Genomic DNA, 27250 nt, shown 5'->3' on the forward strand with positions numbered 1-27250 from the left:
TGCCAGCCAACACAGTTCGTGATATGGGCTAGAGTTATATTGAGAGACTTTGCCCAATTTAAATGCCCTGATCAGTTTATAGTACCCTTCACGATATTATAAGAAATTACAATGATCTACAAACTTACAATCAAATGCAATATCCTGATAGAGATTTTACTTGAAATATGACTTAGTATGAAAGTTTTAGTTGGATTTTATTTGTTTGTAAGTTAAGAAATGTGGAATTCAATGTTTTACTCATTTAAATGTTACAGTAGTGTTTATTGATGATATAAAAATGTAATATTCGGGGAATAAAGCTACCAGACGTATATTAATCCTGAGTCACTAAAACTTTTAATATAATGAACCACAGGTGCACATACGTCAAATTATGCTTAATCCAGCTGGTTGAAAAGATCATAACAAAGATTCTAATAAAGACCTGGTATTTGGGACAACTTCTGAATATGCATTAATTTCCTAAGGCTTTTTTTTTCTAATGTAACACATATTATAGCCTAATTTTGGTTTCAAAAGACATATTACATTCCTCTGCACTATCACTAACATCTTTCCAAGTGCATACAGAATTGGTTTGTAATGATTCAAATTATGATGCAAACTCCCTGATGCTTTGGTTAAAAGCTGTTCTTATTGCTGCCTCTCTTCTTACCATTCAGTGATAGTCATAAATGAATTTTGTGTGCTCCTCATTTGCCCATTTCTGAAAAGCACATCTTTTTATCTGGGGTCTCTGAGCTGCAGAGGAAATGCTGTGCCCTTGTCTTTTCAGCAGAAAACATTATTGAAACGCATCTCTCTTACAAGACCTTTCTGTAATTATCAAACTTTACTGAATCAAGAGAATTGTTTGGCAAATAGCAGCAAAGGCTCGTGTCCTTGTCAGAACACCTGCGGTAGTCTCCAAGCAAACACGGGTGTCATGGTGCTTTCCTCTAATGACACCTCATCAATCCATTCCTATCAGCATCCGAGTCACTGAGGTGACTCGGAGCATTCAGAAGAGAGGAAAATGTCAATGTTTTGGGAGAAAAGGTCAGTCACAGCTTCCCCCTTCCCTGCCAAGCCACAGTGGGCCTGCCGTTCATTATCTTAATTAAATCCAGCAGATGAACATCTTCTTATCTGTAGGGGAGGAGAGCAGGGGCATGATGCAATAGGATTTGCATATCCAAAGTTAATTAGTGCGGAGGAGCAGGTGTACAGCAATAATAATTATCACACATGACAATCACCTGTGACCACTTCCCAGCGCCCTTCCGGGATTCAGCAATCCGATCGCTTTGCCTTTTATTCTGTTTTGCTTGATGCCATCCCAAGTCGGTTATGTCCTTGTGCCAGTGAGTAGCAATCAGAGCCCATGGTGCTGATTTTTTGCCTTATTTTAGGGCATTCATTTCTTTTTCCATTGGATTTAATGCTGCTGTGTATAACAGTAAAACATCTCTTTCAGAGTTTAGAATGGCACTGAGTCTCACTTCAATGTCCTGTTCTGCTACTGATGTTGCACACAGAATATTTCAAAGAGAAAAGCAAATGGCTGTACATTTAAGCTTCAGTTACATTAATTCTTCCACTCATTTAGACTCATTATGGAGGATAGCCTATTTAAAGGGAGCATTTAGCTGTAATTGTGATTCTAATGCAACAGCTATTGGAATAGGAGGATTCTGAACTTCTTTTAGAAATTTTCTGATCAATCTGTTCTTATGTTATTATGCACCTCTGTAGCAGGTGAAACTTAGATAGGGACACTACTGATGGAGGGATGGTTGTTGATGAAACAGCTGAAGATGATTGGGCCTGGAGGCCATTACCCTTAGGAACTTAACTGGTTAAGAAAGAATTTAGCAAGCTTGCCTTCCTTGCTTAGACCTTTGAATATAGGAGTTGGGATGTAATGTTGAGGTTGTACAGGACGTTGATGAGGCCTCTTCTGAAATACTGAGTGCAGTTCTTTTGCCAGGCCATTGCTAGGAATGGAGGATTTGAATTATAAAAATAGACTGAATAGGCTGGAACATTTTTTCAAGGAAGTGTAGGAGATTGAAGCGTGACCTTATTGAGGTTTCTAAAATCATGACGGGGCATAGATAAGATGAATGGCAAGGTTCTTTTCCCTCGGGTAGGGGAGTTCAAAGCTAGGGGGTATATTTTAAAGGTGTGAGTAGTAAGACTTAAAAATGACATGACAAGCAAATGTTTTCTACAGAGAGTGATTCATGTGTAGAATGAACTACCAGTGAAAGTGGTGGATGCAGAAACAGTTACAATGTTTCAAAGACATTTGGGTTAGTTCATGACTCAAAGGTTTGGAGGGATAAGGGTCAAGCGCAGGCAAGAGGGACTAGTTTAGTTTGGGAACATGGTTGGCTTGGACTGGTTGGACCAAAGGGTCTGTTTACATGCTGCATGACTCTATGAATCTACTGTACTTACTATTAGAAATTTAATGTATAAATTTAGTTAAGTGAAATTCAGTGAGTACCATCTTTGAGTAGTCTTATTTGTATGTTTTCCGCAGAACATTAGGTAGATGGAATTTTGAACTTCATGAGCTTCAATTTTAAAAACCCACCCATGTTTTTCAGTGTTGTAAATCTACATACTTACTGTGAGGTTTTCAGTCACATTAGCGAAGGCAAAACAATTTTAGGGACTTGGGTTATTCATTTATCTTCCAATGACCACATAAAAGTATTACAAACAATGCATAGATATTGTTAATTGACCTGGTCAAATGTGATACACCTCTGGAGCAGATGGGACTTGAACCAAGCCTTCTAGTTTAGTAGTATGGACATTAGCACAGCACCACAAGAGTCTTCTGTACACATACATATGAAACTGGGATATTCTTCTGCAACGAATTCATCAGAAATTATGTTGTTCTTTGACAAGAGACCAAGTGTTAAGTAATCTCTTACATGTTAAGAATAAACAACAAAATTGAGTTTGCTTCCAAATTGGAGCCAGTTGAACTACTTCAGGTTTAAGTATTCCTATTCCATTTAAAGAAATGGTAATTGTGCATATACGCAGAATCAAATGCACAAGCAGAAATAATTTCATTGTTGGAAAAATAGCAGAGTTATTTTAGTATTTAAAACTATAAGGATTTTTCAATTGCTAATTTGTGTCTGTGTTGCATGAGGGTCTGATATTTACTGGGAGCAGAGGAGCATGGTTACCCCAGGAGGGTGGGGTACTGCCAATATTAATGGCAAGATGTCATGGTGATGGTTTTTGTATTTTATATTCAGCTTTCCTGACAGGCTATTTGTTGGGTGGGAAAACCTGCAGCATTTTTTCACAGCAGGGAGAGTTTCAGGGCAGTGGGCAGAAGAAGCTTGAGGTGCGGAGGTAGCACCTCGCTTCCTCTTGCTCACAAGAAGTACTCCAAGTAAAATTAGACTTTCTATCATTGGCTGAAAACTCCTGCTTAGTTGCATAATTTCATGATTCCAGGACACCAGACGAATAGTAGTTAAATCTAAATCAGATTCCCTACTCTACCGTGGGAGCCTGAACTAAACCTTCCATTGACCATGCCCCACCTTTCCAGTGAGACAGAGCAATATGAAACAAAGCAATGCTAAATGATTTCAGTGAGTTCAGGTCATGTTGGCAGCGAGGAAGGTGACCTCAGAGTACAATAGGATCTTTACCAAATGGGCCAATTGGCAGGTGGAGTTTAATTTAGATAAATGTGAGGTGCTACATTTTGGAAAGGCAAATCAGGACAGGATTTATACACTTAATGGTAAGGTCTTGGAGTGTTGCTGAACAAAGAGTCTTTGAAGTGCAGGTTCATAGTTCCTTGAAAGTTGAGTCAGAGGTAAAATGGATAGTGAAGAAGTTGTTTAGTATGCATGCCTTTATTGGTAAGTGCATTGAGTATAGGAATTGGGAGGTCATGTACAGGACATTCTCTGGCGCTGCGAGGCAGCAGTGCTAACCACTGTGCCACCGTGCCGCCCACCGTGCCGCCCATAGGATGGATGTTGTGAAACTTGAAAGGGTTCAGAAAAGATTTACAAGGATGTTGCCAGGGTTGGAGGGTTTGAGCTATGGGGAAGGCTGAAAATAGGCTGGGCCTATTTTCTCTGGAGGACCAGAGGCTGTGGAGATCACCTGATAGAGATTTATAAAATCATAAAAGCTATGGATAGGGTAAATAGCTGAAGATTTTTTCCCCTGGGGTGAAGGAGTCAAAAACTAGAGAACATAGGTTTAAGGTGAACAGGGAAAGATTTGAAAGGACCTAACAGGCAACATTTTCATGCAGAGGGTGGTGTATTTATGAAATAAGCTGTCAGATGAAATGATGAATGCTGGTACAATTGCAACATTTAAAAGGCATCTAGATGGATATATGAATAGGAAGGGTTTAGAGGGACATGGGCCAAATGCTTGCAAATGGGACTAGATTTATTTCAGATATCTTGTTGGCATGGATCAAAATCCATGCTGAACATCTCAATGACTCTCTGACTTTTCATTTTTAAAAATCTGTTTGATCCTTCTGCACACTTATTTTTCCTATTCATTTATGAGATATGGGCGTCACTGGCTGGCCCAGCATTTATTGCCCATCCCTAGTTGCCCTGGAGAAGGTGGTGTTGATCTGCCTTCTTGAACCGCTGCAGGCAACTTGCTGTGGGTTAACCCACAATGCCACTGGGGAGAGATATTCAGGGTTTTGACTCAGTGACAGTGAAGGAATGGCTATTTTTTTCCAAGTCAGGATGGTGAGTGGCTTGGAGGGGAATTTGAAGTTGATAGTGTTCTCTTATATCTGCTGCCATTGTCCTTCTAGATGGAGGTGATCACAGGTTTGGAAGGTGCAGTCTGAGGATAGTTTTTGGTTTTCTGCAGTGCACCTTGGAGATAGTACACAATGTCCATGCGCTTAATGTCAATCACAATTTGTTTTTTGGTTGGTTGGAGGAGCCGTTATTATATTAAACAAGCCAGTATTTTTCTTTCATTTTAGTTGGTAGTTCAGGGAGGAGAAAGTTAAATGATGCATACTAGATGTCCTAAGACCAATCAATTAAAGGTCATCTTCTGAATCGAGTGCTATTAAAACTATTTTGGCTCAATCAAATCTCTAGTTAACATTAATCCAAATACTTGCCATTTCCAAGCCCCATCTGTCGCATCCAGTGAAGTCCATCCAGTGGTTCTCAACAAAGTATACCATAGTCATGGAGTAGTCATAGGTTATCTGGATTTTACCAAAAGCCTTTGATAAGGTTCGTCTTACTATCATTGCATTTAGAGATTACTTCATGGTATTATTTTATATAATTCAGTTAGCTTATTGTCAAATCAAGTGCATTGATATTTAATGAAATTTGATTAATTGAAAAGTTGGATAAAAGGGATATTTGCTTACCAGAGCAGTTTCTTACAGGAGGCTTCAATCATATTTACTATTCACAGGATTTATTTTGTACTAGGGATCTATATTCACACTGTGGCATGTGTATCTCAGACTAAGTCACAAAAATGGAAAATTCTTGGCAGCTTCTCTGCCATCTCCTTTACGTATGATGCACATGTCCATGTGGCCTATTTCCTTCTGAAGTCATTAGAATGAAAAATCGCTCCATATGATGTTTGCTGGTGATATTGCTGGGAACAGCTTTGATATGATACTTTCTTTCTGTGTGCATTATGAGTACATGTATCACGTATTCCACTGGGCAATGGAGATCCATGCATGCTTTCTCTGAGGCTCGTCTCTTTTTACTAGGCTGCCAGTACTCCTAGTTGATAGCATGCTTAATCTAGTTTGTCCTGATCCCAAATTAAGGCTCTCTCTCTCTCTCTCTCTCTGTTCAATACTTTAACGCTCTTTCCTTACACACACGCACACCTTTGAGTCAGAAACACAAGCCAGGACATTTCCCAATGTTGCATTCCTGATTTATGATAGTCAGCCTGATCACTGGGAAGTTTTGTTTTTCAGATTGAAAGGTGGGCTGGAGTTATGGCTGGCACCTCCTAACACATGATTAAGGTGGAAATTAGGTGAATGAAAGTCAGGGCCAGCAGGTTAGGAGGTTTACCTTCATTTCTTGAAACGTTGGTATAACATGGTTGTTATTGCTCTGGGGCACTTACCTCTTCCATCCCACTCCTATTGACCTCCATGAATTTTCTGTGCTTGCTCCTATATCCTGTATTATGTCTCCCTATATCCTCATACATCTTCCATGCCCCATGCATTGGCAATATCATCCACAGCCCTTCTATGTCTTCATTGCCCAGTCATCCAGTATCTATTATGCAGTGAGCAGGTGGTCCATATAATAACACTCAACATTATTTTAAACTTTCAGGAAATTTTTAAAAATTCCATTCATGCACCAGTGGAAAAAAAACCACATGCACCTTAGAAGTTCAGAAAACTGTCAATCCAGCACACAACCATTGAAATATTCCTTGTAAAGGACCTCTTTCATCTCAAGTGTTCTTCAATCTGTTAAAGTGGCCAAAGCAGTCACTGAAAATCCTCTTCAAAATATTTAATCCTACTATCTGATCATGAAACTCAGTCAAACACAGCATACAAATCATCCCTGCAGCGGTGTTAGACAATTCCTAATGAATTGAATTAATTTGTGATGTTTGTAACTCAGCCAGATATTGTACATTGAATTATATTCATGGCTGAATAAACAGGTCCTACATAACTCAAAACAATGGAATCTTTGAAGTTGGCTGATCAGAGCTCCAGCTTAATGGAGTTTCAACCAAAGAATCTAGCATTTGTTCAGATTTTGTAAACGACTCATGAGATTAACTTCATGTATATTTCAAACCAGAATGTCAGTATGATCCACTTAAATCAGATTCATCAAACTATCAAATGCATAAAAGCACTTTATCCATTTCATAAAATACTGTAAGGCATAAGAAAAGTGCTGGTCAATTTAATAGTCATTTACCTTTTAAATGACAGAGCCGTATAATCAATTATTGCATTAAGACATATTAAAGTCATTGTACCATTTGCAGTTGGTAAGACTTTATGAACATACTTGTCAAAATTATCCTGATTCCACTGCAGATCTTTCTCACATTTCAAAATTGACTTCCCTAGCAAAGTGCTTACTGCCTTTAGAATCCACTGTCAATAAAAATATCAGTGTTAGGAAAAAGAAAGGACATGCGGCAGGTTTTAAGTGATAAGTTCTATTGTGATGGTACTGTTTAACTAAATTTCAGATGGCCCCTGCTGGTGCCATTTTGTGTAAGGTAGATGGATTCTTGGTCACTAAAGAGTAGACTTGCCGTCTCTATTATTCTTTTAAATTTGGATCTACAGGGCCTGATTTGTCTCTCATGATAGGTGATAATCATTTAATAGTTTACCAAGAAGAAGCTCTTGTCTTAAACAAAATGTAGTTTATTGTATGATAGCAAACAGATACAAGTTACATCCTAACAAAGACTGTAACATGTCCTAAATGGAGGTGTGTCTCCTTCAGGATTCAGAGCTGTTCCACCGTTCTGCTCCAAAATCTTTATGACATAATCACATTGGGTGGATCTTAATGTAGTCTTCAGCATTAACACTTTCACAACTATTGTTCAACAATATCGCTCCAATTATTTACATTTATACTTGCATGCATACAATTGCATTTACCACTACCCCATTACCACACTCTCCCCCAAGTTTCTGACTTTGAAAATCATGCAGTTTGGTGGTGTTGCAATTCTTGCAGGCTTTCAAGTTTTAATTGTACTGTATATCAAAGTTACTTCTCTGCACTGCTATATTGGAGGGTTTCCTGACATTTTGTGGCAAAAATGAAGGACTTCCAGTTTTTCTTGCCTAATCAATGATTTCCATCCTCTTTAATGACATTACTGAATAAATCCTCAGCCTTAAAGATGAATCACATTTATTGAACAGCTTTTCCTAGATGATTTATGCTATCTGTAGTGTTTTTGATAATGCTGGTTGTCTTACAATGGCTTCTCCGAATGAATTTACTTTTTCTGTGGCTTTAGCCATGGCTCCTATTATGGATCTGTTGCTCTTATTGTGGCCCCAAATGTCTCCTTACTTTACTCTTCTGTTAGATACTGTCTGCTTAGGCTGCTAAATTACCCCTTTATAGTTTTAATTATGGCATTCCCAGTGCTGCATGTTTGATTTCAATTACTTTTATGGCTCTTGATTTTGCTCCTATAGACATGGTTTGTAGTATTTGGCTGCTGTGGTGGCAATGCTCACTCTGAATTGCTATTGAATTTTGACTTGAGATTGGTCTTAAAATTCGTCAGCACCCAATACAATCTGCAACTGCTTGGGTTGACTATGCGGCATGTAGCATCCAGCTCTCATTTGCTTTTGTACTTCTCTTACAGGATCTAAAGTGTTTTTAGAATTGACTGTGAATTCTCTCCTGGCGAATTTGGCATGGTATTCTCTATCAGCTGCTTGATTAGTCGGCTCCCATTATGACTCATTGTCTCCCGAAGTCACTCTTAAAGCCACAACTGGAAATTTCTTCTGGGTTTATTGGAATTCATTCTGTTACAGTTAAATTGAATGCCAATCAACATCTTTGCCTACCATGTTGTAACAGTTCACTTAAACTGAATCTTCTGAAGACCCCTGCTGCCACCATATTGCATGATGTTGCTGGATTCTTTGTCACCACAAGATAGATTTAGGGCCACTGTCCTCTACAGTGCTTGCTTTGTCTAATAGGTAGGGGAGAAACACTACATATTGTAACAAAATGAAGCTGTTAGCTTAATCAGTTGATTGCATGATAGCAATCAGGTGCAAGTTACAATGGTATGATTGACATTGTTACAAAGCTTACAGAGACCCCAAGGAAACCTAGACCGTAAGTTTTTCTTGCTCAAATTTCCAAACTATTCTGATATTCCCCATCTGAGTTCTTATACATAATCAGATTGAGTGGAACTTAATGAGATCTTCAGAATTGACTCTTTCAGAACCATTATCTTGTATAACAATCGTCAGTGTCACTTCATGTATCGCACATTTCCTATTCAGGGGAAAATGATGTCTGTTGGGAATGACCTAGGCAGTTTAAAATTGTGGCCCTGCACTCCTTGAGTTTGAGGCTTCCAACTTGGGTTTGCACAGCTTCAAGAGAAAAAAGGTTCAGCCTTAAACTGAGCTCCTTATGGAGAAGGACAGAGTCAATGAAACAATTTCCTTTCAACTGCACACATATAGATTCTAGAAGTTTCAGGGGTTGCAAGTTGCAAATGCTGACAATTTCATCATTAATATTACCGCAAAATCTAGGTCATACTATTCTCTGTCAGTCAAAAGAGACAGGAAAGTTTGGTGAACATTCATGTGATCCCCTGCAATGGTTGTACTGTAATTAAAAAAGTACTCTACATAATTTTTCTCTGTGAACACAAATAGTGTTGGAAACCAGCCCAAATTTTTAAAGCCATCTCCTATTAGCATATGAGTTTAGAATGTAAATATTTTCTAAATCATGGAAAAAAACATATGCATTTTTAGATTTTAACATTTTTGTTTCTCAAAAATGTGTAAGAATCTGAAATAACATGATTTAAAACAATTCAGGTAAAATCACTGATTGCACATGTTTGGCATAATGCAGGTACAGTATTGGCCTGAACTTATATTTTTAATTAAAAGATGGCAGCTATGAAGAAAGATCTTAACCTTCATTTCCATTTTCGGTACAAATATCCCTCCAGTTGCCACCATCACAGCTTTTCAAAATGGCTGTAAATGATGTAGTTTAAATTCTTTGGAGGATAACACTCAGTGAGGATTACGCAAAAAATGATGCAGATTCTAGTAAGACTGATTGATTGAATTAAGCATACTGTTTACCGCAAAAAACATACAGATCCATTTAAAAGGTTTGAATTTGTGTTTAAACTTTGGTTTTCATGATGTCAGAGCTAATTAATTACCTTGCAAATACAGTCAGTGTTGCGATGTGTGAAAATGCAGCACCCAATTTGCACTTAGCAATGCTCCAGAAACAAAAATGAGATAACTATATTTGAAAAATGTTCAGTGAGGTTTAATTATTGGCCAAGTTAGCGGAAGAACTATTATTTTTGGATTAGCATCATGGAACAGGCCTTCGAAACCGTATTTGATATGTGCGTGTTCTGTCAGGTGTTTCAATTCAGAGGGAAGACAATGAGTTTGCCTCTGCTGACATAAAATGACTGTCATCTTTCTGTTGTAGCAGTGGATGGTGAACCAGGAGTTGCCAGATATGGTACCTGCTGCAGCCTTTAAAAATTCTGACATAAAGCAATTCAGGACCATTGTCAACTTTACCACCATTGCAGTGCGATCCTCATCCAGCTCTGAAGTGGAAGCTCAGGCTGCAAGAGGTGGCAGAGTGCTGTGAGAACTTCATTTGTAAAACACAGATGATACACTAACGACTTAAGTGGAGCTTCTGGAAGATCCTCAGTAAATATACTTCATGCTGACAATTCTTTACACGCCTCCATCTCCTTCCCTCTGTCAGCAGCTTGTCTTTTTGCTTGTTGCTTCTGCTCCATCTCCTTCCAAAAGGGAACTGCAACTGCAATATCCATGATTAGGAGTAAGTGATGTGTCCGATTCCTGCAGTCACACCAAAAGCCCTTCCCCCTGCAGATGCACTAACTAACCAACATCTCAAAATACCCATCTCAATCAACTCATCATATTGTAATGCCATTTTTGTAACTGACAGAATGCTTAAGATTACTTCAACAGTTCCAAGCCCTGTATGAAGAGGAGCTGCATTAACTGGAACAGAGAAAACATGTTAAGTGAAACGGGAGGTGCGTAGCCCAGAGTCAGTGCTATGCTATTTGCACAGCCACATGTTAAAACATAACTAACTAGCAAAGGCCTTTGGAATTAGCTTTAAATACAGAGAAGGTAAGCTTCTGACATTTTTTAAAGGTAGTGTGATAGCATTAGCAGTAGCAGCTAAATAGCTATCTATAAGTGTATCAGCGCACATGGCTGAATATTTATTCATTGCTGCCTAACCCTTCATCTCTTTTTTAAGTAACTAGCATCAAAAGTATAACAGGGCTTCCTGGTTTCCACTTTGTTACATCCCTGAATGTCAAGTGGTGATGTTTAACACTCGATCCAATCTTTAACTAATTCTTCAAACTTTTATTTACAGAAATACACATTACAAACACATGCCCCTAACCTAACCACTACAGTTTCAACCCTAGTCTATTTTATGGAATCACACCATTTGCATACAACTAACCACAATTAACCATGATTAACACATTGACTGTTGGATTTTTGAAAGTATAGGGAGTCATTGATGGCTACCTTATAACCCATTTGGGCCTTTATTTATAATGCAGTTCAAATACTGCCTTAAAGCTTCCACATCAAATGAATGTAAAGGTCCACTTGCATTTTTCAGCCAACTACAATGTAAACCTCTTGTCTGTTGTGTTACGTCAAATGGCCACTGCTGGCACTTTGTGCAATTTACCATCACTGCCAGAATGTGCTATTGATTGAATGCTGTCATCAATCGTACTTTATCTTTGCTTTGTCTTGGACCTACTATCGTAGGATACACCATCGTAGAGTATCTGCAGAAGAAGCACTATTTTTAAATGGTAAGATTTTGTCATTAAAATATGTTACAGTCAAGTGTATTGGATCTGTTGCCTACCTTTGCTATGTATACATCTTTTCTCTTTTCTGGTGAGTCAGCAAAAGTTCCTCACAAAATTAGCATGCTGTGCAGAATGCAACAAGCAATGATTTTCTTTAACTGTATGCCATCTGCCCCTGTAAAATCAAAACAGCTGAATATTATCTTTCACAAGCCAAATGCAGTCTAGCACTATCCTTTTCAGTCAAAATGAGGACCATTATGCCTCTCTTGTATTTGATATTACGGATTTGGAACTGATGTCAGGTGCCATGGTGACATACTGCAGTCTCTGTAATCTGTCAAAGAGAATGCCATGAGTAGAAAGACCAAAGAGGCTCATCAATTAGTTTTCCATCTATAACCTCCTGCTCAGATCAGAATTGGCAAGGATAATTGAGCCATGGGAGGTGCCAGGTTAACTGGCATATATATCACTGATGATTTTTTTTGGCAGCTGTATATTAATAGATGGGAATCTTGCCCTGATGAGGTTGTCCTGAATAGTTTCAGCAATTGAATACACTTATACAGTCTTTAGTTCACCTGATATTGGGAATGCAACAGTGGCAACAAAATTCTTTTTAATACTCATTCTTTTCTGTGTCTTTATTGTAAACAAGGTGTCATCCTGCTCAAAGCAAATCTGACTTGAAAAGTAACACTGGATATCATTGACTGATTGCAGACCAATTAGTCATCGAGGTCTGAAATGTGCCGACATGGACAGTTGGCAGCTGGCACCTTTAATGGATCTTACCGTGTCTAACTTAGGTGAGGTAGCACATTTATTTATCTTCTTAAGACTGCAAAAAATGTCAGAATACCTTTAAGCTCATTAAAGTTCATTCCTCCTTCATTCTAACTCTTTCATCTTGGCATTCAACAATTTTTTTTAATAGCCTCTAAGTATTCTAACCTCTATTAACCCATCTGGATGGTTGCTTCAGACAAATGATCCTTCTTTGAGTAAAGACCTTCCTTTTAACAGTTCACAAAGATTAAATAATATTCGCTGATATTAAATCTAACTCTCAGACAGCAAAATATGTCAGGATAATCCAATATATGGCCATTACAGCATTAATTATGCCCTTCTGCCTCTGAAAAATTATTTCAAATTACTATTATAATCATTTATATTGCAATAACTATTGTTTGAAGAGAGTGTGTTGTGATAGGTCTCTTTTTACATATCCATATTTTCTATTTTTACATCAAAAACACAGCAATATAGTATATGAGTCAATCAAAAATGATGAACAGTTCAAATAGTATCGAATACGATGATGTACAATTTAATACTATTATGTTAAACAAGAATATTAAATAAAGTTTCTGTGTAAACAGCTGCAATATTTAAATTTTGACTGAATTCTGTAAATGTTTGGTGTCATTTTTTTAATAGATGCCACTGTTAGTGTCACTATCCTTGCCATCAATATTTCACAGCATTAAACTAAAAATAAAATGGATAGATACAAAAATGTCACTTGCAATCCCAAACACATTCAGCAGTGCTGAATTCCAGAAATCGCTCTTAATGCAGTACAAAAAACAGATTCAGGAAAGCTCCAAAGGAAAAATGAGCCAAATATTTGTGCTTCAAGCGATATCATTTCCACAACACAACTCAGAAACAAAAATATGGAATGATCTCACAAGATTTAAACTCCAGTTTGAAGGGCAAATATAAGGTTTCCTAGGATGAGATTTTGACATCAAAATTGATTAATTAAGTTCATAGATTTCAACCACAATGAAGTTATAAATGCAAAAAATTGCTCATGTAATTTGCGAGATTTAACTTAAATAATGTTTGAGAAAAATCTATACTGTTTTCAAAGTTTAAACTACTTGATTAATTCATGGATAAAATAATGATACATTAGGTTGTGGTTTGGTGAGATGTTTCCCACTGATATGAGTGTACCCGTTAAAAAGGATCACAAGGTGTATGACAACACATAGCAGGGGATGTTTGGAAAGTGTCAGAAAACTGATCTGTTATAACTGTGTGGACAGTAGGCAGCTCTGGAGGTTACTAGAAACAAGTTACCTTTTACAGGGAGTTTGAACTACTTCGACCTCCAGAACAGTACACTGACTGAACAGATGTGAGGTTAGGCTCTTAGCCATAACATCTCACCTTATAAGGCAGGACTGTAAGGAGCAGTTATTTTCTCTAACCGTTCAATTAGCCTTTTATGAATTTACTTTATATGCATTGTTTATCATTGCTCATAATATACAAAGATTTATTGAATTGTTATTTTCATATCAAATTGATTGTGTGGTAGCACCATATAGCTGGCCAGTTTAAGACAAAGTAAATCAGTCATTACCATTACACAAAATCCAACAATCCGGAACATTTAATTTATTCTAATGAGCATTCATTCTAACGGAAAAACCCACATTCATCTCTCCATCCCTTCCAGTTGTCAATCGACCTGCTGTCCATTTCCAACGTTTTCTAATTGTTAAAAAAAAAGTTTGAGTTCTTGAGCTTTGTAGCTTTTCTTGTACTTTTATGGTGAGTATTTCATTTTTTATTGAAACCTTGTGTTCCAGCACCACATTCTAAACTGTAGACTATTGATTTCAGCCAGACGTCTATGAATCCACAAAAAGATTGATTTGTCTGCTTGATGTATAGAGCCAAGGTCTGCACTTTACCTTGTGTTCTTGCTTTGCTTGATTATTGCTTTGACTTAACAATTATTTATGTAATGAAATATTGATTTGGTTCCAAATGTTTGACAGATATATATCAACAATAATATTTTATTAACTTCTAGTTTGCCAATAGTATGAAAGCGATTATCAAAATGTAGTCATTGGAATAACAACCTATTATAACAATACAAAACGGATATAATAACCTTGGACTATTGACTATACATTTGAATTTATGATGGAATAACTATGTTTTGTACGCTCTTCATTTAAAACAAACATCATTTGTGGATGAGGGCGTTGCTGGCTAGGTCTGGATTTATTGCCCATCTCTAATTGGCCAGAGGGCAGTTCAGAGTCAACCACATTGAGGTTGTCTGGAGACACATCTCGGCCAGACCAGATAAGGATGGCAGTTTCCTTCCCTAAATGACTTTAGTGAATCAGATGGGCTTTTCCAACAATTGGCAATGGATTCACAGTCATTATTAGACTCTTCATTCCAGGTTCCCTAGAACATTATCTGGGTGTCTGGATTCACAGTCTTATAGGAATTGTTAGAAACCATCTCCAGATAATCTAATCATAAGGAGGAGAGAATTTCACAAACATTCAGAAGAAGCCTTTCAATCACAGTACTTTCACTGATATATTTGAAAACATCATGGTTAAAGTGTTTATTTTTCTTTCTCAAAGTACAAATTGAGCCATTACGGTAATAAGGGTCTCGGCTTGCACGATCAGATGTAAACAGACCTCAGCTATCAACTCTTGAAAAAAAATGGCTATTTGTGGAGAGAAATGTCAATTTTTCAATGACCCTTTTCTGTCTGTGATGCAGTGCAGTGTTGGAAGTATGTCTGAGAGAGAGATATGTGAATGGGGAAACAAGGCTGCAGTGGCTGCTCTCGGAGGACAGAGGGGCTTTGTGAGTCTACATTGGAAAACATGGAAGCTTGTCTCTTCCCTGGTTTCTGACTTGCAGAAGAATTGGTAACATTAAATAAAAGATGATTACTTTTAAACCTCAAAGTTGAACATTTGGAGCCTCTGTATTTTTTAAACTTCCTGTTTAAAGTTTAAAATTTGACTTCCTGCATTTGCTGATTTTGCAGCAGATGTAGTATTTTGATGCTGTGGCCATTTTTTCATATTGACACTGAACTGTTAACTATTCAGATGTCTGTAGTATTTTTGGTCCAGTTTCATGATTATTTGATATGAAATACCCTACTAAAATATTGTCAAATGTTGAGCATAACTGCACAGCACCAGTAATACATGAACAATGCTTAAAATGAGGATTTTCTTGCACTTAATTGATCTGTGGATAGTAACAACATCAGGCTCAATCTGCAGGCATTTCCAGAACAGATGAGTGGAGTGAGTTTTCTATTCCACCCAGCAGTATCAGCCAATTGAGGATGCTTGGCAGGCTCTCAAGGTTGGAGGATACTCTGTTGCATGGAGCTGAGAAGGTACCCGGTCTCTGACAGTCTCTGAGACCTCGGCTGTTTTTCCTCCATTGGCTGTGGACATATATCAGTGATATGATGCTCACGAGATGGTGTCGCTGAGTCTAGTTTAACTAGGGCACCTATCAAGGTGATTGTCTCTGTACTGGTAGCGGATGCAGGTGAATACCTCGCTGGTGCATCCTCTGAGGGTTCTCAGGCTTCCTTCTCCAAGTTCGTGCTAACTTTGAGGGGCTCAGGCTGTGTCTCTTTTGCTCAGTTATTTCCTGAGTGTCTTTAGTGTCTAGAGAAGAGAAGAGCAAGAATCAGTTGGTGAAAAAGCACAATGGTGGACATAGATCAATATATGTGCATTTTTTGCACATCTGACAAGAGCAGGATGTAATTTTTGTTTTGGTTCCTGGTCCATTTCTGTCTTCTCATCCCTATCAGAATGGTCCTGGTCTTGTCGTACCTCAGAGGGGTGAGAATATTTATATCCAACTCCTCTCCTCCAGTCTTGGCCCTCTCTATGTGGTTGTAAGCCAGCTTTTCCTGCAATGAGATAAAGAGAAGGCTGCCAACTCTAATTATGTGATGTCCAACCTCTTTACAGTCTAGGATTGGCAAACTGCTCCATTGTGGCACTCCTCAATTGCTTCCTCTCCTCTATTTCCACCATTCTATGGCACCCTCTTTTCCAATCATGCTCCCAAATCCTGGTTAGCAACCCCTTTCCAGTTGAACCCCTGCTCCTGGCTTGGACTAAACCCACTGTTCTGGCTGTTAATCATGGGACCGAATTGGAGGCCCAGACATCAATCAGGTTGGGCCTCGCCTCTGGACATTAGACATGAAGCTTTAACTTGAGAGCATAATGTGGAATTCCCACAGGATGTGCTGTGATGGCATTGGGTGCAGGAGCAATTTGGAATCATGCATAGATTAGATTAGATTAGATATCCTACAGTATGGAAACAGCCCATTCAGCCTAACAGGCCCACACCGTCCCTCCGAAGAGCAACCCATCCAGACCCATTCCCCCACCCTATGTTTACCCTTGACTAATGCACCTAGCACTATGGGCAATTTAGCATGGCCAATTCACCTAGCCTGCACATCTTTGGATTATGGGAGGAAACCAGAGCACCCACAGGAAACCCACACAGACGTGGGGAGAATTTGCAAACCCCACACAGAATGTCACCCGAGGCAGGAATAGAATCAAGGTCCCTAGTGCTGTGTGGCAGAAGTACTAATCACTGAGCCACCGTGCCGCCCAAGAAGCCATAGAAGATGGTGAACCATGCCCAGTGAGTAGGAGGTGCAAATACCCAGGAAGGGTTAATAGTTCGAGAACGATGATTTGAGTATGTATCATGCATATGGTGCTGAGGCTTGCCTGTGTGACACATCTGTGCAATGGTAGAGTTAGACTGAGTGATACCCCTGTGAATGTGAGCTCGCACAGAGAAGATGATGCCACTTACCTGGATGGAGCACAGGAGATTATTCATTTTCTTGTGACTCAGATGCCAGCTATGTTCATGAGGGGCATTGGCATTGATCTGTGCTGCTATCTTGGTCCAGGCCAGACGGTTTGATGGAATGGCCTCCTGGTGCCATCTTCTGGAAGAAGGGCCTCTGTTCTGTCCCTTACTCCATTAGTAATGCCTGTCATGAAATGTCAATAAAATGTTGTGTGAGCTTCTGCTTCTTAGGAAGCACATTCACTGGGACTGGGCATGAACCCCATAGGAGAAGTGGGAGCTACTCATTTATACTAAGTGAAATGGTGTCCAGCTAGTCTTTAAATATAGGACCAGAAACCATTATCCTGGAAGGTTCCAACAGAAACAATAACTTCCCACTTACTTACCCTATGTGATTTGCCAAGTCGCTCTCCCAACATTTGCTTGAGTAAGTAATGAGATGCAAAGCAAATACAATGTGAGATGCCTCACCCCAAGTATGATGTATGTGATGCCATTGAAGACATGCAGCACCACATTACAGAAGCACAATGTAAAACCTCAGCCTTTGTATTTTGTTGTAGTTTGTTTAAAGCCCATTGCAAACCAACTGTGAGGTTCTTGTGTTAGAATACTTTGAAGACAGATCAAGTAATTTTAATTTGAGTTGAGACTGTGATGCTGGAAAAGCACAGCCGGTTAAGCAACATCCGAGGCCCATTCCTGATGAAGGGCTTATGCCCAAAATGTCGATTCCCCTGCTTCTCAGATGCTGCCTCACCAGCTGTGCTTTTCCAGCATCACACTCTCGATTCCGATCTCCAGCATCTGCAGTCCTCACTTTCTCCTAATTTTAGTTTGAGGCTGTGTGCACAATTTTCACTGATCTGACCCACAGGAAGCAGTCAGAAAGTCGAGGGGGTTCTGAAAGAGCATGGCGGTGAGGAACAACTTATCCTTTAGGAATTCCTCATTATGCTCTCAAGTTAAAGCTTCACGTCTGATGCCCAGAGGCGAGGCCCAACCTGATTGAGGTCTGGGCCTCTAGTTCAGTCCCATGATTAACAGCCAGAACAGTGGGTTTAGTCCAAGCCAGGAGCAGGGGTTCAACTGGAAAGGGGATGCTAACCAGGATTTGGGAGCATGATTGGAAAAGAGGGTACCATAGAATGGTGGAAATAGAGGAGAGGAAGCAATTGAGGAGTGTCACAATGGAGCAGTTTGCCAATCCTAGACTGTAAAGAGGTTGGAGATCTCATAATTAGAGTTGTCAGCCACATTTTATGAGAAGTTAACACCCCAACTCTGCCCAATCACAGCTAAATTATTTAGCTCAAATTCAGCGCTTAACTTGGGTGGAGTTTAAAATTTGCATTGCTTTCTCTATCAGTCTCATGATTACAACTTCCAAATAATAGCTTTTCCTTTCATTTGATCCTCCAGTGACATTTGTTTTGCTGGAGAATTTCATGTTTGCCTACAATTTAAAATGCCACAGTCTCTGGAGAATGAAAAAGAAAGTAAGCAGGAAAGAAATTGGAATTGGAATAGATTCAATTAAACCACTTTGAGCTTGTTTAGAACATGAACATTTGTAAAGGCAATGGATGGCTGGATGTACAGCTGCTAAAAACTACAGCAAATCATACATTCAGAATTAATTGAACTTCTTAAATTCAAAGTTGGAGCTAGTCTTTGGTTGCTCTATATCCAAAATTAGATTTTTGTTTCAAAATGCTCAACTATTTAACTGCAGATGGAATGGAATGTAAAGGAGTGCAAAGAAATGGGGAAATAAGGAGAAAATATAAATTAATTGGAATCATTTTAAGGATCACTGGAACAGAGAAATTGGGAGTTTGCAGGTACAAATCTTTTAAGGTGGCAGGGTGAGTTGGTAACACTGTTTATAAAAAGCATTTGCTTTATAAATAGAGACACAGAAGGATGATGGTAAATGCCTAAAAATTACTCTGTAGGCCTAAGTTGGAGTATTTTATTCATTTCTGGGCACCATAATTCCAGAAACATATTAAAGCCATCTAAGGCTGCTGCAAACAAAATTTACCAGTATTATATGAAGTATATTTGAAAAGTAAAATTCAGAGAGCTATATGGAAAAAGGAGGGGAGTGAACTAATTGGGAAGCTCATCAGAAATCCAGGACAAATACCATCAGCCAAAAGGCCTCATTCTGCTCTGTATCATTCTATGAACTCCTTCTACAGACTGTTACTTTGGCTAATTTGATAGAAAACAATTTCTTGGATTTGAATTCCTATTCTATGCATATACCTATCACTTAGATTTCCCAATCTGGGATTTTCATGGAACAAAGGGCTGATCTTTTAAAAGAGTAACAACCCTTGCGATTTCTAACTTTCATACAAGAAACTCCTGTGGACCCTTTGCAGTTTGCAACTTATTTTCAGATAGGGTATTTAAATTTCTTTGGCTTGAAGTGAAAAGAATATAATACATCTCTGACTAACAAGTAATATGTTCTCCCCTGTGTGGTATTCACAGCTTTTGTTTTGACAACAGACATTTGATTGAAAATGAATCTGTATTGTTCCAGCGTCATCTAAAGCATCCATAGGGGGATCGATAGGCTGGAAGTAGAACTAATGTGAGAGACTGTTTGAGATTTTTTCATTCATTGTCTCCAGACATACATATATAATCAGAGGGTTAGATAGGTTGGACAATGAGAGCAGTTTTCCTCGAACGGTGATGGCTAGCACGAGGAGATAGAGCGTAAAATTGAGGGGTGAAAGACTTAGGACAGATGTCAGAGTTTCTTTACTCAGAGAATAGTAGGGGTGTGGAATGCACTGCCTGTGACAGTAGTAGACTCACCAACGTTAAGGACATTTAAATGGTCATTGGATAGACATATGGACAAGAATGGAATAGTGTAGGTTAGATGGGCTTCAGATTGGTTTCACAGGTCGGCACAACATCGAGGGCCGAAGGGCCTGTACTGCACTGTAATGTTCTATGTTCTATATCACATGAGAAACATTAGCCTCATTTTAACCTAACTTTCCCGGTGGGAAGCTAATGGGATCAGATTGAACACTTGTTCCTCAATGAATTTTAATTTTCATTTGTATTCTGTGGGAAAGTGTACACGCCAGTACACTTTTGCACTATAGTAGCAGGCCCACAGTTTTGCCATTCGGATGAAGGAATTAGTTTAAATTATAAATAGAATCACAAAGCTGCCATCCACTCAACTAAACTAAACTGACCCCTGTCACATGGACTGTAGTGATTCAAAAAGGCAACTCACCATCATCTTCTCAAGGGCAACTCGGGATTGACAATAAATGCTGGCCAGCCAGTGATGCCCACATTGCACAAGTGAGTTTTTTTTAAAAAAAGGGGCCAGTGAATCAGTGTACTTGCATTATCAGAGTGAATCTTAGAGCACCTACAGATATCAGCTTGACCATCTGAAAATAGAAGTGAAGAACTGTGCAAATCAAGGAAATGTTCTCCCAAACAGGATGCAGTGTCAGTATAAATATAAATGTCACAGATGTTATGTGTGCTCCATGTAGAATAGTACATGATAACAAAATGTGATTTAGCAAGTGTGACTCACTGGCAAGATCACAACAAGCTTGTAGGTTTTCATCTCTGGGGCAAAGGATCAACTCATGACTGACAACCAGGTAACATAAACAGTTCCAAACTGCTGGAACTGAGAATACAATTTTTCTGAAAACAGGATGGTTGCAAGTTTGGGAAGGGGACTGAACTCAGAGGAGCTCAGTGTCAATCTGGCCTAATAAATTTGCATTTAACTGACGATGTGATACTTTATATATGTCTGTGATCAAAACTGGTAAATACAATTATTCCTGAATGGTGGCAAGATATTTGAAATTAGGCAACAAGAGCTTTGAAAGAGGATTTGCCTCACAAATTTGTGTGAGTTTTTAAGGAAACAATAGCCCAAATGTGTTTTGGCAAATCTAACGATGTGAAGTATCCAGGCTTACAACAATTCTTTGAAAGTATTCTACAGCAAGCAGTATAAGAATTTGTAAAGCAGCACATTCTACATGAAATGTTACTACTTAAATTTAGGATAAAGGGATTCAAACAAAAATGCTGGGATGGAAAACGTATTAACTGAATATTTTGATGCAATAGTCAGTTAAGAGAACGATGACAGAGGAGGTGGTGCTGCTTTGGGACTTATCCCCAACCTTTACTGTTTCTAATTTACATTATCTACTTGGTTTCAGAAGCTCTATGGACAGGGTCGAGTCACGGATGATACCAAACTAGGCGGGACCACTTATAGCTGAGGAAGCAGTCAAGGATCTGCAAAATTAATTAGATAATTTGTGTAAGTGAGCAGAGCAATGGCAGAAGGAAGTTAACATTGTTAAATATAAAGTATTGCACACAGTAAGAAAAAAACGAGCAGCCTGCTCTTTACTGTGCATATTCCCTCAGTGTAGCATCATGATATCTCACCAGATTGATCAGTATTTGTTAAAACAAGAGTTGGCTTACATTCAGTGATATACTTACAAGTTATAAATAATTGAATTTAAACCTAATCGTCAATGTTTAATGTATTCAATCATTTGAATACTTCTAAAAATATCCTTTTACAAATGAGATGTTGTACCACATTTCATTAAATAAAGGTTGTAGTTTTTGCAAAGAGAAAGTTCACTATATTGTCACACCCATGAAATACTTCTAAAAATATCCTTTTACAAATGAGATGTTGTACCACATTAAAGGCATTTCATTAAATAAAGGTTGTAGTTTTTGCAAAGAGAAAGTTCACTGTATTGTCACACCCATGAATCTCACACACACCCTCTCTCTCTTACTTCTCACACACACATAGAGACACTCTCTCTCTCTCTCTCTCTCTCTCTCTCACACACACGTACACAGACCCCTCCAGCATCTTCTTTCCCCGTAGTGTCCTGTTTTTCAGTTTTTTAAAAATTACTTTGTGAATGTGATAGGTGTGTCATGGTTCAGAGAGGTTCTACTACATACTATGGAATTCTTGCCACATAACAATTGTCATCTAATAGGTGTTAGTGGCCAGAATACGGTATGAAGCATATTTTTCAATCAGAAATCAATGTAAAAATGGTCTGAATGAAAATCTGTGGAGAAATGGATCCACTAAACTGGTTTTCACAAATGTTATTGAGCCAGTCTGCATCAAATATTGTGAAGACAAAGAAATGAGTAATTAGCATCACCGTCTGCCTGATGTTGAGCTGTTGATTTCTCTCCCATACACTCATACAAGGAAATCAAATCTTGATTCAGTATCAGCCACAGCAAAATAACAGTGGTTAATCAAATTTGTAGATCACAGCATTGATGTGCCCTGTTTAGACTGGTATCTGTTTCTGTGGCAGAGGATCTGGCTTACATATGTGTAAAATACTTGCCTTTGGTTATTTTGTGTTTGTCAAAACCCTGAACATCCTGGAGCTCAAAAGTAATCATTCTCAGCATTGATGTTCAAAACACAAAGTTACATTCTTGTAAGGTGAGTTTTCTTTACCAAAGGTGCCTTTCCTGTACTTATAAATATATGAAACAATTTTGACAACAAGTTGTGCTTATATAGCATTGAGAACTTGGTAAACTTCCCATGGTCCTTCACCGGAACAATGTCAAACAAACCACATGGAAGAGACACTTACAACAAGAATCTTGATTTGGAGATGCCGGTGTTGGACTGGGGTGTACAAAGTTAAAAATCACACAACACGTTATAGTCCAACAGGTTTAATTGGAAGCACACTAGCTTTCGGAGCGACACTCCTTCATCAGCTGGTATTGGAGGGCTCAATCATAACACAGAATTTATAGCAAAAATTTACAGTGTGATGTAACTGAACTTATACATTGAAAAATGGATTGTTAAGCCTTTCATCTGTTAGAATACTGTGATAGTTTCACTTCTTTCATGTGTAAATCACAAAACCTTTTTTTAAAAAAGTTGCATGCTCGGGTTAGCTGTTAACAATGGTGATAGCTAGACAATATGTTGAAGGTGTTGGCCCCCTGTGTTCTCTGTCTATGCCATGATGTTTAGATTGATTCTAATCTAAAAAGTGAGATAACAGAGTTTTACATGAATGCATGCAGTTTTTGAGCAAAGTACAATGTAACCCTGAAAGTACAAATTCACCCCACAAAATATATGTGTGCATGTGGATCTTTGTCTGTCTGTGTGTGTGTCTCTGTCTGGGGTGGGGGTTGTGAGTGTGAGAAAGTGTTTGTGTGTGTGTAGTGAGTGCAGAGCATCTTAAGTCTGTGAGGGGTGCATGTGTGGGTGTCTGTGTGTGTGTCTGTGTATATGTGTGTCTGTGTATATGTGTGTGTGCGTGTGTGTGTGTATAGTGCAATGGTGGTCACCTGTAATGTGCCATGAACCCAAGGTCCCGGTTGAGGCCCTCCCTACGGGTACTGAACTTAGCTATCAGCCTCTGCTCGGCCACTTTTCTCTGCTGCCTGTCCCGAAGTCCACCTTGGAGGATGGTCACCCGAAGGTCCGAGGCTGACTGTCCTGGACCACTGAAGTGTTCCCCAACTGGTGCCGACACTCTCAAACCAGTACTTAGCATTAGAGACTGGAGGACACCTTGAAGCACTGCAATTCCATGAAGGAATGCAATTCATACCATGACACTAATGAGCAAGGCACTGCATAGTGGTTAGCAAAACAAAGAAGTGCAGACATTATAGGAGATTTCATAGTTAGTGACCAGAGAGGCAATTGGTTAACACCCATCTTGCGATGTGTATAGTATATTGCTACCCAAGTGCCAAAGCAAAAGATATCACAAAGAAGTTTCAGAATAACACAGAGGGGAAAAGGAGGATGAGTGTAAAGTTCTGGTGCCCAGGGATGTGAATAGAGACAATAGTTATTAAGGTCCTATGGTCAGATATTCAGGAGAGAAAGGAAATTAAGAAGTAAAACCTTGAAGGTAGTATTCACCAGATTATTCCCAGTGCTGCACACTAGCAAGAGTATAAATAAGAATATAGGGAGGATGAATGCATGGTTTGAGGTACTGGTACAGGAAGGAGGGCTTCAGATTTGTGAGATACCGAACTCGGTTCTGGGCCAAGAGGCAAAGGAATGGCCTGTGAATTTCCTCATGGGGAGATTCACCTGTGTGATTGGGAAATATTTAAACTAATTTAGCAGGGTATGTGTACCAGTGATTAGAACTAGAGAAAATTAATTATGTGAATAAACGAGTGTTGGGCAGTGTTAAAAAGGAGTGTGGTACCATATTAGACAGGAGCAGACTTAAAAAAATGCCTCCAAGGAATATAAAGGATAATTAGGCACAAAGTGGGGTGGATGAGGTTTCTAAGCTCCAAGGGAAATACTTTGGTAGCACGATGATTTAGGAACAATAATGGAAACTTAGCCTAAAAATGGTGAGGAACAAATTATTGATGTATTGTCATGTGTACCAAAGTACAGTGAAAAGCTTTGTTTATGAGCAGTACAGGCAAATCACAGTAAGCAGATCAGAGGTTGTAAAAAGACTTAGACAGAGGTATACAGGTTATATTTCACAAGCATGCACTCGGTGAGATCAACGTTAGCAAGATCAGCATTGTTTGAGGCTAGTGAGTCCATTCATCAGTCCAATAACAGCCGGGAAGAAGCGGTGTTCAGGCTTCTGTATCTTCTGCCTAACAGAAGAGGTTGCAGGAAATCATTACCAGGGTACGATGAGTCGTGTAAATGGTGTCCATGGATGGAAGATTGGATTCCATGATGGTCTGGGCTGTGCAGACTACCTTCTGTAGTTTCTTATGGTCCTGGACAGAGCTGTTGCCTTGCCAGGCTGTTTTGCACCTGGACAGTATGCTTTCAATGGTGCATCTGTCGAAGTTAGTGAGGGTCCTTCTGGACTTGCTGAATTTCCTGAGCTGCCTGAGGAAGAAGATATAGATTGTGCCTTCTTGACCATTGTACCTATGTGGGAAGTCCAGGACAGGTTGTCAGTTATCTCTCAAGTCAGTTCCGTTGAGGTAGATGGGGGCAAGTTCTCCTCTTTTCTTATTAAAGTCAATGACCAGTTCTTTAGTTTTGTCGATGTTGAGAGAGAGGTTGTTCTCATTGCACCATGTGACCAATCATGTCCTTTCTGTAATTTGACTCATTGTTGTTAGATATCCCTCCTACTACGTGGTATCATCAGGGAATTCGTAGATGGCATTCATTTGGAATTTGGCAACACAGTCGTGGGTGTACAGGGGATACAGTAGGGGGCTGACGATACATCCTTCGGGAGGCTCCAGTGTTGAGTGTTATTGTGGAAGAGGTGCAGTCGTCTATCTTCACTGATTGCGGCCTGTGGGTCAGAAAGCGAAGAATCCAGTTACAGAGGGCAGAGCCGAGACCAAAGTCACAGAGTTTTGAGATCATGGAGGGGATAATGGTGTTGAAGGTGGAGCTGAAGTCAATGAACAGCAGTCTGACATAGGTGTCCGTGTTGTCCAGATGTTCCAGCGATGAGAGCAGGGCTATGGATGTGGCATCAGCTGTGGACTAATTACATGGCTTAATATTGAAGCACATAAAATGTTCTGAAAAGATAGAGAAGAAAGGAATAAAAAATAAGTTGAGATTGCACTCCTGTTTAGTGAAGATGTCATCATATTGAAAAGAGAGGTTGATCTTAAGACAGCAAGGATAAATTCCATTTAATTAGAGTTAAGATTCAAAAAGAGCATGATCATGCAATGAAGGGCATACTATAGGTCTCCATATAGTGAGAGAATAATATAAATAAGTAAATCTGTTGAAAATCACAGAACTGAGGAGTACTGATACTGGGGGAACCTTAATTACCCAAAGATCAGTTGGGATAATGTTACTGTGAAGAATATTAAAGAGGAAGAATTGATAAAAAGACACTCAAGTGAACATTCTTGACCAGAATGTTTACAGTTTATGTACAAAGAACACTTTGCTGGATCTGGATCTATGCTTTGAGGTGGACTAAATGGACAAAGTGCCAGTGAGAAACCATTTGAGTTAGAGTGATCAGCTTATCATAAGTTTTCATTAGCAATTAAAACAAGGGAACATCTGAAGTTTAATGTCTGAATTAAGCAGGCATAATTTTAATAGGCTTAGAAGAGACCTAGCTCGGGTAAAATGTAATCCAAAGCGGATAGGAAACCCTGTCACAGAATAAAGGTCAATCTGAAAGAAGGACAGTTCCCAGATACAGGCTAGGTACATCTAAAAAGGAAAACGGTAGATGAATCAAAACTAGGGAAACTTAGATGACAAGGAACAGAGAGAATATAATGAAACAAAATAAGAGATATACAATGCTTGTCAGGTGAAATCTTCAAGTAAGAACTAGGCCTGTCCATTAGGTTGCATGTGCACAGATCTTTGAAGGTAGCAAGCACCTTGAAATAGTTTTAGCAAAGAATATGGAATCTTGGGGTTTATAAAATAGAGGCATTGAAAGGAAAAGCAGGCAATTTATGCTGAACCTGAATCAAGCTCTGGTTAGAGAATATCTGGAATATTGTGTTCAGTTCTGATCAGCAAACTGGAGGAAGGATGTGAGGAGCTTTTAATGGGTGCAGAGAAGATTCAGCAAAATGATTCCAAGGATGGGAGGATTTAAGGCCAAGATTAGGCTGGTGAAGCTGTAGTTATTCTCCTTGCAGTAAAGAAAAATGTGGGGACACTTGGTAGAGGTGCACAGGATAATGTCTGTTTGGATAGGTTACACAAGGAACATTGTTCCCATTAGTTGATGCTCCAAGGACAGCATGACAAAGTATAAGATTCTGGGCAGGAATTATAGGGGGGATGTGGAGAAAAGACTTTCTAATACAGTGAGTGGTAAATATTGGGAACTTCTTGCTCATGAAGGTGGTGGAAGCAAAG

At 39.0% G+C, this 27250-nt stretch overlaps 1 long non-coding RNA gene across 1 annotated transcript; it reads left to right on the forward strand.

Annotated features, from left to right (window-relative positions):
- Window positions 1-369: 369 nt before the first annotated feature.
- On the forward strand, window positions 370-21771 carry LOC122553230. Its single transcript, XR_006312653.1, has 3 exons — window positions 370-1346; window positions 12323-12473; window positions 21564-21771. It is a non-coding gene; the product is annotated as an uncharacterized LOC122553230 (long non-coding RNA).
- The last annotated feature ends 5479 nt before the right edge of the window (window positions 21772-27250 follow it).

The sequence above is a fragment of the Chiloscyllium plagiosum genome, chromosome 9, assembly GCF_004010195.1.
Source record: "Chiloscyllium plagiosum isolate BGI_BamShark_2017 chromosome 9, ASM401019v2, whole genome shotgun sequence".
Lineage (NCBI taxonomy): Eukaryota > Metazoa > Chordata > Chondrichthyes > Orectolobiformes > Hemiscylliidae > Chiloscyllium > Chiloscyllium plagiosum.